This window comes from Thunnus thynnus, chromosome 18 (genome assembly GCF_963924715.1).
Source record: "Thunnus thynnus chromosome 18, fThuThy2.1, whole genome shotgun sequence".
Taxonomy (NCBI): domain Eukaryota; kingdom Metazoa; phylum Chordata; class Actinopteri; order Scombriformes; family Scombridae; genus Thunnus; species Thunnus thynnus.
Window position 1 is genome coordinate 11,248,996 of NC_089534.1, and position 13,765 is coordinate 11,262,760.

Consider the following 13,765-nt stretch of genomic DNA (forward strand, 5'->3'; position numbering starts at 1 on the left):
GGAACTTCAATGTAAAACTGGGACATAAAAAAGAAAAGACATATGTACAGCAACAATCCCGGAGAAAACAAGATTATGTGAAATCTCATAAAACCATATTACAGTATGGTGGCATTAAAATGTCCCACGTACCATACATCCAAATCAGATTTTGAGCAATTACAGGAGACAGCGGCACTTAAATCACTGGCCCATTCAGCTGTCACAGAGCAGCGAATGTGTCGCTCCATCCCAGCATGCTTTGCTCCAGGCATGCGACTCAGTAGCGTTGTGTTCGGCATGTCTGCTTTAATCTGATCTCAGTGGGTGGTTGTAAGTTTGACAAAAGCGAAGGAGATAGACAAACAGAAGACCAAATTCTACAGAATAGCAGCTGAGTGGAACATAAGTGGCATGATGAGTTAAAATGGCAGAGAAAAAAGATTTGTGACAGACTCAAGAGTATACACACTAGATTCTTTTAAACATCACAGTACAGTATGTTGTCAACAGTCTCAAATCAATACATTGAATGAGATCTGTAGATGGCATCTCTGGAAAAAAACCCGTGAGAAAACTGCATAGAGAGGCGCCATATTTTGACAGACTGCTCACCAAGATATTTGTTCTTCTTTCACCAGTTTATCTAGTCACAGAAGGTCAGTATGTACAGAGGGGGGCTTCTTTTTCCAACTGCCCTAAAGCCAAGAAACACCTACTCATCTGATACCTGAAGTACACTTCAGAAAACATACCTAGCTAGGCTCACACCGCATGCTGCACTGTTTTCCTGCACAGATTCTCTAAGCTTAGTGTCAAGTTTTTTTTTTGTTTTTTTTTTTATCAACGAATTTCTACTTCAATCTCAAAATCAATTTTACAAGCAGCACTTTCATTTTTCAGTTTACAATTCAAGAGAGAGAAAGACAGTTGAGTTGTGTGAGCAGCTAGGTTGATGTGAATTCTGATTATTCTAGTAAGCAGCGGGAGTTAAAACTAAAAGTTGATTTGTTTTTGCCTGGGCGTTATGCATGGATTTTCGAGGACACTTTGGGGGCAGAGTTGAGAAAAAACACATATGGTGCAGGAATGCACATTTACAAGTACGGGGTCACCTCTGTTAAGCCCCTATAGAATCTCTTTGACATCTGCACTACACATGTGTCCCATCCATAAAACTGCACGAGGATCCTTACAACAGTCTTACATGTGCACCAAAAGCACAACCTGTGGATCGAGAGGTGCGATTAGAGACTCTATCATTAAGGCCAGAAAGAACCTGAAGAACAAATCTTTATTTTCAAGAGCCTGAGTAAAAGCATAACACCAAATGACCTGTAGTATGCTAGTAATCACTTAACTACTTAATGTCTGTATTAGTTCTCTCATCTCTGCTGAAAGACTTCAGCAATAACCATTTAGATAAATGGCAGCAGCCTCCCAAGTCCCTGTTTAAGTGGAAAATGCATTTATGGTTTTTCTCTGCCTCGAGCAGCACCAGTGTGCACACAAGCCTTGGCACCTTAGTCACGCTTGTGAACAGCAGTGGAAAATGCCGTAAAACATCTGAGACGTCCCCTACATATGTAGGGATAGAGATATGTGCCATAATGAGTTGCTCTGTGCAGATGGCCATTAAGGCTTATGTCAACATTAGGGAGATAGCCAAACAAAAATTTGGCTGATGATACTGGCAATTAATTCAGAGTAAATTTTCATGCAGACCTTTTGACCAGAGACGATAAGAAGGTACATCTGAATTCTTTGATAAGAGACCTGTTAGGAAATTAATTTCAGTAGAGAACATTTGGTCCTTACAGAGCTGCGATGTAATTAAGGTTAAAAAGAAGTTTTCATACTAGGCTTAGAAATTGCTTTCTTTCAAATGTATCATTGTGAATCTGACGGTGGCTGGTGCTGGAGAGACCACGGCTATTCACGATGACAGTGTGTTTTCAACTGATGCAGGACGGGAAGCCGCTCCACTGTGCAGCAAGCTTGGCCCATGAGGCAAAAAAGGAGAAGAAATCATATTTTTACCCGCCAAACAGCTTGAGTCAGCTGAAAAATGTAAATGCTCAGTCAAGTTCAGAGAGCAACAAAGAGGAAGAAACAGCAATAAGTTACCGGTTTTTATCTGAATCTCAGATATTGCATAATACACTGTGCATGCTCTATTTTATATGTGCATCGTGTCAGCGTCATTGTAGAGGTTACAGTGAAATAAAACAATAAGTTATTGGCATAACTTTAAAAAAAAGAAGACAAAAGCTGACTGCCTTCTTTATAGTAGCTACTGTAGGGTCTCTGAGAAGGAAAAAGCAAAGTAATATAATGCAATATAATGTTCTGCAAAGATGAAATTACCTATAACTCTGTTCCTAAAGCACACATCGTGATTCAAGTTGAGTGCTCAAGTTGAGTGCCGCTTAAGACATTAAGTGAAACAATATACCTTATCTGCTATGATAACCATCTTACAAAAGCATGGCAACTAATGACACACTAAGCTTTGATATATGGGTCATGCCATGATGCCTCTCCATAGCCAGAGCAGGGATACCCTTCATAAAAATCAATATGGCATCACTTGCATGGAGGCCTGGCACAGGGGACGCTCAGGTGTAGATATACTTAAAGGGGACTTATTATGCTCATTTCCAGCTCTATATTTTTAATCTGGAACTCCACTAGAGCAGCTTTGCATGATTCACAGTTCAAAAAACTCCTTATTTATCTTATACTGGCCCTTTATGCAGCCCCTCAGTTGAGCCTCTGTCTCTAACAGGCAGTCTTGGCTCCTGTCTCTTTAAGGCCCCTTGTTCAATGAGCCCATTCTGTTCTGATTGGCCAGCTTTCCAGAGGCCTGCCAAGGGTTAAGTTACCGCCGATGCAAACCCAACCTTTCCTGCTTTACCGCTTCATATAAAAAGCTTTTAAATGACTAAATGTTCCTCACCAAATTAGCAGAGCATCGTTAGCAGCACTAAAAACCAGTCGACACAACAACATATGGAGATGTTTGGAGCTCTTTGTTCAGTTGATCAGTTAGAAATAATGCACGGAGGAACAGTACAAGCAGAAACAGCCGAAGTGAGATGTTTGATGAAGAGCTGCAGACAACCAGCACACCTCAAACAGGTAAACAACTTATTTTACTTTGCCCTGCTGTGTAATGGAAAAACACTCACAGCGTGACAGCTCGACTCCAGTCACGGCTCAGCGTGACTACCCCCAAAACAATGTAAAAATGCTATTATTTTAGCCAAGCAGAGCAGTGAACAGATGACCACATAAAGAAATCCGTCAAGAGCCAATGTCGGCTCGGGCTGAAAGTAGAAAAAAACATTCGAAACTGAGCACTCGGAGCAGTCTGTAGCCTCTGCTTGGCCACATTTAGTATGAACATCCGACATTGTAACTTTATTTATATTATATATATATAACTGAAAAAAGAAAAGCATAATGGGTCCCCTTTAAATAAGACAGCAGACATGACAGACACGCTATATGCTCCGAAATGGCAAAGCCTGCTGCTTGATCATCAGGCTGCAGGACATCGTCACCAAAGGGGAAATGAAGGTTTGGTAACAGAGAGCTCAGGCAAACCATGGCTGACAGGATTTTGTGGATGAATAGATGGATGGATGGACAGCTGGTGATGCTCAACATTTTTTAGCTTTCTCTTTGCATTATGTCACCGTGACAGACTTACAATCCTCTGCTGAAATGCCAATTTTAAAAAGTAATACAAGGATATATTTTAATTGTCCTTTTTAAATAAATGAATACAAACCTGCAAAGCATGTTTGTTTGTTTGTTTTCCCACTGTTGAATTGAATGATTTTTCATTGCAGGTGTGCTTTTTGTTTTTCTTTTATTTCTACAGCTCACGGTTTTATCAATAAATTGCAGCTGGCACTGTTAAAAACAGTGAAGATGCCTGATGCTTTTTATTTCAGCTAGATTTATCACATGTTGTTCACCTTTAGCTCAATGACATTGTTGAGAGAGAGATGTTTAATTCCAGTTTTCTGGTTAACCAAAGCTAAACAAACTGGACAATAAAAACACTAAGTACTTTTCAGTGGAAGGCCAGGTGACATTTTCAAATTAGTTAAAAAAAAAAGTGTTTTTTTTTTTCATTTTGGAAAGCTTATAATGAAGCTGATATAAATGCAATGGGGTTTTGTAGCCTATTCAATTTACAATGTGCTATTTGATATAATGCACAAAAGAGCTTATAAAACAGTTTGTTAAACATCAGAGTGAGAACAAGGTGGTGACATCATGGAGGATAAACAGGTAGCATTTTAGCTTCCTAACTGCAAAGTAGAAAACTTTTATCTTCTGAGCAAAATATGATCTGACATTTAAACTTAAATGACTTAAGAAGGTGGAGTATTGTTATTTTACTCATCCACTCCTTCGTGAGGACACTAGAAATAAAGTAGTTACACACTTTTGTGTTTATGCTGTGCAGTCCCTAAGGGCACTAGACTATACTGATAGCACCGCTGAAAGTGCCAGCATGCCCATTCACAGATATTAGCCTCAATGGCCTGGATAAGATGCAATGTTAAAACCCCTGCTGTGTCTATGTGTGTGTGTTTGTGTGTGTCAGCCTCTTAGGATTCTATGCTCCTTTAACCATGGGCCGACCCCCTGCGGTGCCTTACGTCTTAATCACTCCAGGGGCGTGCAGGAGACAATGCCTCACTGTTTATGTGACAAGAATATAACCGGGTACGTGTGACAGCGCGAGCCACGCTTGGTGTTTATGCATGTGTGTTTATGTTCCGCCTCTGTTATGGTCTGGTAACGGTGTGTGAATGCGATCCCGTGTACCGGGGGAAAAAAAATAGAAGGAAGACATTTTTATGATTAAGGCAGTGGCTGTGTGCCGCAGGGGCCGGAGGTCGTCTCATGAATGGCAGTGGGGGAGGCTTGTGAAAAGCCTGACCTTGCTCCCCCGTTTCTCTTCTCCCTCCTTCCTGCACACCTGATTGCTCTCAGCAGCAAAGACAATATCAGACACGCACCTCATGGCGATCAGGTCAGAGGTTGCATCATTAGTAACATTACTTTTCTGCTTAGAACATACCTTTACCCAAGACTACCCACATCATTTTCTGTCTCTACTCTCTACAGCTAAATACTTCGCTGGTGCTGCATCCAGATAAACGCCCTTCTCAAGGTTTTTTTTTTTTCCCTTTGTCAGCAGGTGAGGACTCTGTCTTGTCTTAATAATGGTGGTGGGTGGGGGCTCACCCTCAAGCAGACTAAAAAGGCAGGGCTTTTTTAAAAGAGCGTTTAACATTATATAAGGCTGCTTCTACTTTATGTTATAACTATGCTGAAAAATGTGGATGTGGAAGATGACACATGACACGACGGCTTAAAGTCAAGAGGAGAGAACATCACAGCATTAGGTAGAAGGACATTTGCGTATAAACACAAACTGTAATTATGTACTTCTGTCTTTTTTTCCCCCATTATGAATACTGTATTCACAAAATATAAAACAATATACATTTCATTTCGGTATCTAATATCAGTGTTATTAAAAACTGAAACTTACTGATTTTAATTATGGTTGGTGTAAAGTGAGGATGCTTACAAAAATATTGCTATAATCTGTTTTTATTTATCGGTTAACTTCATACAAAGTGCAGTAAAGAGAAAAAAACCCGAAATGAAATCAATATTTGCTGTGACAGCAGCAGTTCTCCTCAGTACACCTGCACACAGTTTTTCAAGGAACTTGGCAGGTGGGCTGTTCCAAGTATCTTGGACAACTTGCCACAGTTCTTCTTTGGACTTTTGCTGCCTCACTTGTTTCTGTCTCCTCATGTAATCCCAGACTGACTCTATGAAGTTGAGATCAGGACTTTGTGGGGGGCATATCATCTGTTGCAGGACTCCTTGTTCTTCTTCTTACTGAAAATAGTTCTTTATGACTCTGGCTGTGTGTTTGGGGTCATTGTTAAGCCGCAAAATGAATTTGGGACCAATCAGATGCCTCCCTGATGGTATTGCATTATGGATAAGAATCTAAAGAATAAGAAGATATATAATGTAATAATAAGATAAGAACCTGAGGTGCCTAAAACTTTTGTACAGTACTGCAGCACAGTAAGTATGTATGCAAAATGCAGTGTTATGTTATATAACTAAACAAGCTACATATGCCGGCATAGCTGTGACATTTTGTATGAATAATCATGATCCAATATAATTATTTTTTAATGATTTTAGTGACACCTTTGACCAGAAGTTTGTCCATGACCAAGTACCTTGAAAACTAACAGCCAGATTTGAGAATCAATGATTTATTGATCTTGGAAACAGTAATTTTTGACAAAATTATTTAAACTCAAGGTCCACTACCGCTGCAACAGTTAGTCGATGAATCAATTAGTTATCAACTATAAAATTAAATCACCAACTATTTTGATAATCAATTAATTGTTTGAGTCATTTTTTAAGTAAAAAAGTAAAAAAAAAAAATCTCTGATTCCAGCTTCTCAAATGTTATTTTCTGGTTTATTGAGTCTTCAATGACAGTAAACTGAATATCTGAATGGGTTGTGGACTGATGACATCATCTTGTGCTTCGGGCGACACTGATCCTCATTTTTTGACATTTTATAGACCAAAGAACCAATCGATTTTGTCAAGCTATGGCCACAAAATGTGCTGTGGATATTCATGGTCCCCAGGAAATGAATCCTAATGTTTTTGGCGAGCTCTTGACACTTCTCTGGGGCCTCCGTCAGGCCAAATAATCATCATATCACAATATGATTCCAGTGAAACATGATGGATGATACTTGCCCAACCCTTGGTATAAATTTTAAAAGGTAATGAACCCCATTTTCCCATTTTGACCTGGCATATGGCATCCACTGATCCAGAGAGCACTTCCAAAAAAGGTGGCTGACATCATTAATGTGGACAAAAAAAAAGACATTCTGCATAGAATATAGAAAATTACTGCTCAGTCCAAAGTCTAAGTTAGTCCTGTGGACGAGGACAAAGCTGGAACAACAGTTAAAACGAGGTGACCACTCGGTGTTATTAGTATTCACTGACAGGAGGAAGTCACAGCGCACGTCTCACTATAATTTTCTGCACTCCTCAACAGAAGAGATGTAGCTTTCTTTCTCATTAGCTGCTGCAGAGTCCCCTGCAGTCTTTTATGCATAGCCACCCCCAACCTTCCTCCACAACTACTGCAGCAGGTAGGCTGCCAGCTGATGGCACCTTTGTCTGAGCGGCTCTGCATGCTGTTAGAGACCTGTTTTCCTCCTCACAGAAGCTTGTCATCTATCATTACTTGAGGTAGCCTTGAGAATGATTCCGGCAGACAGCTCCAGCTTACCGTCTGGGGGCCCAACGTAAACAGCACACTGCTGGGCAAACAAGGGTGATGATGACCATTACTTTCCAAGGTATGTGGTATAAAAACATATTGTGTTGTGTTCCAGCTTCAATTCCGCATGCAGGCTTGGCAGACAGTAGGATTTTTGATCATGTAGATTTATAATTTTGTACTCTAAAAAGGATGTTACTCTCTGTTCTTGTTCTCAAACTCTGCTGTGATGATTTAGGGCACATTTACACCAAGAATGTCTGGAGTGGTTTAAACTAACTCTGAATCACTCACTCTTTGTAGTTAAAAATGAGAACAACAGCATTCATACTTGGCTCTGCAACAAATAACCACACCAAGGCTCCCTGAAAATGCAAGTCTGCATCCTATTCCAAGCTAAATGTGGTGCAGTTTGTTTGGAGAAAGAACAGTCATACCAACTAATGGAAAAACCCCAAACCATTCCGAGCTTTATGGGTATACAGAGACGGATGGTGACACCTTATAGCCAACGGGTACCAACTGGCCATAAGATATTCCCATAGACGATTTCGATTAGCGGGTAGATGGGTTGAATGCAGGGTAACAATAGTGGACCTTAAAAGTTGAATCACCTTCCTTGTAAAATTCACTGAAAGTGCAAACAAATAAAAAAATACATGTTGTAGTCAGCTGAAACTCTCCTTAATGGTTTAATTATAATGCAAAGCCGCACTTTGTGGGCAGTACATTCACCTAAGAACTATAGGTCATAATGTCATCTTCAAAACTAGTAATTTTACGCCATAATACGTCTGACTTACAAACTGGGGGAATTTGTTGCTGTATTAATGTAGAGGTGGGATTAGTTGGTGGACACTGACAAGTTGAAAGCTAATGGTCTGGGTATGCTTGAAAAAAAAACAAAAAACCCAACAACTTCATATGAAGAGTCGTCTGACCACATCCGGAGGCCAAAGTGTTTATAACCATTTGGAACAGCCACATTCAAATTAGGGTGAAAAGCCTGGTGCCATACAAAAACAGTGGTGTAAAGAATTTTTAAAAAGAGAGCTCAAGAGAGAAGTTCAAACCTTGCTTACTTTCACGCCTCCACACATCTGGCCAATCACTTTGTGAGGTGTACATCATTATCGGTTTCAGAAGTTACAGAAATTCCAATTCTGAACTCAGATCATTTCAGATGCTGTTTGACCATCTCACAAGCACTTCTGTTGAAATATACTGATGCCTTAATGGCTGATGTTGAAGAAATCTAAGGCCTCGTGTTATGCTCAAGTGGGCTTCATCAACTCATATACACTGTGTGAATTTTCCAATTTACTACAAGAAGTTGTACTTTTACCAACAAAGTGGTTAAATAACAGTAGTAAACTGAAACCATTCCAGGTTAATGAGTTGTGCTGTTTAACTTCAACACATGACGGACAACTAGCAACAGTCTGCAGCATCACACTAACTGTAACTACTGTAGTTCAGACTACAAAACACAATCTGCAGGTGTGATCACAGGTGAGACTTTAAAATATACTGTATGCAGCACAACAGTTAATTTGGCAAACTGTGAAAGCTGAACGCTGTGTGGACCACCACAGCTTTGGATCAAATAGGCAGCCTTCCACAGCACGCACACCAAACAACACAGACTGATTTTATACCTGAAGCCCCCCAGTGAGGGTTGAACCCCAGCAAAGAGCGCACATAATGAGTCCTGCTCATCAGTAATGCACTGACCCAGGACGGACACACACACACTAATACGCACACACACACACACACACACATACACACTCAGACACAAAAGCCCAACCCCCCCCCCTTCTCCCCCATGTGCCTGTGGCGCCCGCGCCTGGTCACCTCGCTCAGGGATCAAAGGCAGTATGTCGTTCTAATCAGTCCTCGCAGTGGGCAACCCCATTAATTCAATTCTATTTCATCAGCGGTGAGCAGACCACCAGAGGGGTCTGTACATTCCTGGGGTCCTGCAGTCCAGGAGTAATCCTATCTCTTAATGACCCGAGATCAGGCTCTAACCCCGTAATTGCTGACAGAATTGCAAGATCTTTGCAGGAGAAGAAACAAAGACAGACAGAGCTCATTTTCTGGACACTGCGGGGAAGTCAAGCAGAATTAATGACGCCATATATCAAATAATTCCAGACGATCGACCCCCCACTAAACCAGGCCAACACCACAAAACATTTACACACGCAGTACGCTCTATCAAAAGATCAAGTACTGCATATTATGACTGGAGACTTGGAATTTGTCAGGTTATGCTACAGCACAATTTATCGTTCTTTTGATCATTTATTTTTAACTTTAACAACAATAATAATGTTAGTTAAATTACTAAAAAGACATGTGACCTAAATGTTTTCCATGGGAAACAGGAAGGGTACAATGAAATGATGAGGTAGAATATGACTGGCTCATATTTCATTGTACTAGCATGCTGGGTGGCTTGTCTGTCGCATAATAAAATGTTTATTGGAACATAAGATAATGAGCTTTTCATATCTTACCGTACCTTTGGTCTCTGGTGGATGGGGATGCTCATCACAGACAAATTAGATCTTTTGAGTATTGCCGTCTACACCTGCAGAAACAATAACAGTTGGTTAATATGGTGAGGCTTTAAAACACAAAATGAAATGAAAATGTCTATAAATCTGGCCCTAATACTCTTGTGTTCGCCATCTGTTAATGATGAAAATCAGGCATCCCTTCACTCAAAGAATAAAAAAAAAAAAAAAAAAAAAAAAACCCATTCAAGTGAGAAACAATTTGCATCAAGAGATTTATTAGTGTAATCTTTGGTCTGGAGAACAGATAAATGACTCCACAGAGACATACGCTACAGTGCAAACCCTATCAATAACTATCCAACTGTCCTGAGAGAACATTAGAGGTCAACGCCGGATAATTTGGCAGGGGAAAAGGTCAAATTGAAGGCATATGGCTGGAGTTGGGGAAAGCTCTGACAGACTGGTAGCAAATGAATGCCTCAGTGGGGAAAAAAAAAACAAAAAAAAAAACCTACAATTATATGCAAAACTGAACGCTCTGCTCTTTTTAAGATGACGACAAAGCAGATGGTTCGCATGGGAGATGACTTCAAAGGCCTTCATTGTCGAACGTAACAACAGCGCTGGTGTCCGTAAACAGCGATCATCTGACTCCTCCACAGTGGCAGCCTTTGGAGGTCACCACATCTCACTTTGAGTGTGTGAGTGTGTGTATATGAGAGTGTGTGTTTCTGTTTGGGATCAGTGTGCAAGGGCAATTTTTTGCTGAGAACAAGTAAAAAAAAAAGAAACTTTGGTAGACACCTTTTATCACTATGAATTGATCACAGTAAATCAAAGAAATAAAGATCAAAGAGGCAAAAAAAGGACTGTATCTTTAAAGAACTGAAAAGTATTTGAATCATTTTGATGCTTTTGAAACATTTTACTGGCCAAAATGAAGATCACACTTCCCCTGCAGCTGATCTCAAAATGTGTAGTGTAAACATCAGGTTTTGGTAGAATCCCCTTCATATCAAAGAGCGAGGGGTTTTCTTTCTAAATTTAACAATCACACAGACAGAAATCCATCATGGATCAGGAACAGATATAACTTTCTGCCTCCAGTGGAGCCTCAGTGAACCAGAATGCAATGCAGCTGCGTTGAATTTAAGGCAAATGCTGTTAATATTCCTTTTTTCTAAGCTGGAAAACCTCTTGCTCTGCTCTCACTGGGATTATTGGTTTCTCTCTGCACCTACACATAAAACCCACAACCGGAAATTCTCAGGCACAATTATGCATGCTCTCTAGGGTTTCTCAAAAGCCATTCTGGGAAATGTAGGCAACTTTTTACTGAAGTAGAAATAGATGATGTAATGTAATAGGTCTTTGTGCCTTGTAAGTACCCGTAGTTCAGGATGTACGTAATGCGGAAGTCTAGAAATCTGACGTTGCTGTTCTGGGCTGTATAAGCATGTTACTGTATATTTCACGAGGATCCAGTAAGGTTATGTTCTCAATGGAACTCTGTTGTCGAGCCTCATCAATATAATATGATGTCACAAGTTAAGACAGAAGAGTATGACGCAGTTTCAACCACCACCGTGTTTGAGTCTTCAAGGCAATCTTGTTGAAAACTGGAGAAACTGGGGTACCAGACTACTTCGAGCTCTTCTGTACTGCTAGCAGCATCGCGGAGAAGTCCAAGAAGGTGCGGTGCCCAACGTTCCTTCACGTCGCGGGAGAAGAGGCGATCAAAGTAAGTAATACTTTTGACTTTGAAAACGATAGGAGAGATGAAATAGACATGCTGAAGAGGAAGTTTCAGTACTATTGAGAGCCCAGAAAAAAAACTTACTTAGATATATACAGCACATGTTCTTCACATGAGCCCAGAAACAGTCAGAATACATTGATGCGTATGTCACAGATTTAAAAAATAAAGCCAAAGACTGTGAATTTGGACAGTTGCACAACTCCCTGGTACTTGACAAAATAGTATGTGGCATAACTAACAACCAAGTGAGAGGCAGACTGTTACGAGAAGCAGATCTGACACTAGAAAAAAAACGATTGATATCTGCTGTGCAAGTGAGATTACATCCAGTCAAGTCAAAGCACTGACAGAGGAAGTAGAAGTGAACAAAATAAGAACAGTCAAGCCAAAAGACAACAAAGTTAAAGCCAACACAGGAAATCTTGAACAAAACGAGTCAAGTTGCGGTAGACGTGGCTTTAAACAGGGAACAAAAAAATGTCCTGCAATTGGCCAAACATGTAAATCATGCCACAAGAAAAAAAAATCCTTTTGCCAAGATGTGTAGATCACAGGGTCAGCAGCAACAACATGGAAAGAAAGTGCATGCAATTGAGCAAAGTGAGAGTGAAAATGACATTTTCATCGGCACAGTCAAAGTGGAGCATGAAAAACACATCAGGGTGAGTCTGCAGAGAAAGAATCTGAGGAAGAAAAAAGGGACTGAAAGCTTGAGAATAAATAAGAAAGGTTTGACTTTTAAACTGGACACAGATGCAGACTGCAATGCAATGTCAGTTAAAACATTTAATGCACTCAATGTTTGAGGCTGGCTCGGGCAAAGTAAACGCAAACTTGTTGCTTTCTTTGGCCATAAGATAGCACCACTGTGCAAAAGAGCACTAACATGAGGGTACAAGGGCCAAAAAACACTGAGCTTGAAATCACAGAGGATGTTCCAGCTATACTGGGAGGAGCCCATTGTTTGAAACTAGGCTTAGCAAAGAGAATGCATGACGTTGGAAAGGAGAATGACATTCTTCAAGACTATGATGATCTCTTCAATGAACTAGGCTGCTTACATGGTCAGCACCATACACCTGTCATGCATAATCCCTGTAGCACTTAGGGACAGAGTAGTTGTGGAACTACACCACATTGAAAAACTGGGAGTAATAGCGAGGCGGACTGAGCCAACAGAGTGGGTTTATGGTATGTTAACTGTGGTCACACCCAGGAAAATCTGTATTTGCATAGATCCAAAAGACTTGAACAAAGCTATCAAACAGGAGCACAACCCATTGCTCACTGTTGAGGAAGTAGCTTCCTGTACGCCAAATGCAAAGTACTTTTGTGTGTTAGACGCTAATCGGGGCTTCTGGTAGATAAAACTTGATGAAAGCTCAAAGCTTTGCACTTTTACTACCCCCATAGGAAGATACAGATTGCCATTTGGGCGTTTCATTGGCACCAGAGGTGTTTCAGAGGGCTATCGCACAGATGATTGATGGTCTAGATGGTGTAAACATCATTGATGACCTGTTTGTTTGGGGACAGTCCATGAAGGAGTATGATCACAGGCTGAAGAAGTTGTTAGAGAGAGTAAGGGAGTACAAACTGAAACTTAAAAACAAGTGCTTTATCAGTACAAAAGAAATCAAATACATCAGACACGCTCAGTATCAGTGGACTGAGACCGTATGAGGAAAAGGTGAGAGCAGTGACGCAGCTACCAGCGCCACAGAACAAACAGGAACTGCTGAGGTTCGTGGAGATGATCAGTATCTCGCCAAGTTCATATCTAACTTGTTAGATACAAGTACTCCATTAAGGAAGCTGTTTGAAGTTGACACAGAGTGGCACACCTTAAACAGCTGGTCACCAATGCTCCAACTCTGGAGTTTTATGATGTCAACAAACCAATCACAATGTCAGTAGATGCCAGCTCAGAAGACATCGGAGCAGTCATACTGCAGGATGGACAGCCTGTAACCTATGGGTCAAGGGCACTCAATGACTGTCAGCGAAGGTATGCGCAAATTGAAAATGACCTACTTGCTATTGTCTACGGATATGAGAAATTTCATCAGTATGTTTATGGAAAAGACATTCATGTTGAGAGTGACCACAAGAGAGCATCTTTAA

At 40.6% G+C, this 13,765-nt stretch overlaps 1 protein-coding gene across 3 annotated transcripts in view; it reads right to left on the minus strand.

Annotated features, from left to right (window-relative positions):
• LOC137169497 (kelch-like protein 29) overlaps positions 1–13,765 on the minus strand; it is a 219,093-nt gene that overhangs the window by 192,708 nt on the left and 12,620 nt on the right. For 2 of the 3 annotated variants that reach the window (XM_067572720.1, XM_067572723.1), the window contains exon 2: positions 9,885–9,953. The gene's annotated coding sequence lies outside the window, so the exon portion shown is untranslated. Of the gene's footprint in view, positions 1–9,879; positions 9,954–13,765 lie in introns of all 3 variants that reach the window. The other variant, XM_067572721.1, reaches the window with a different exon arrangement.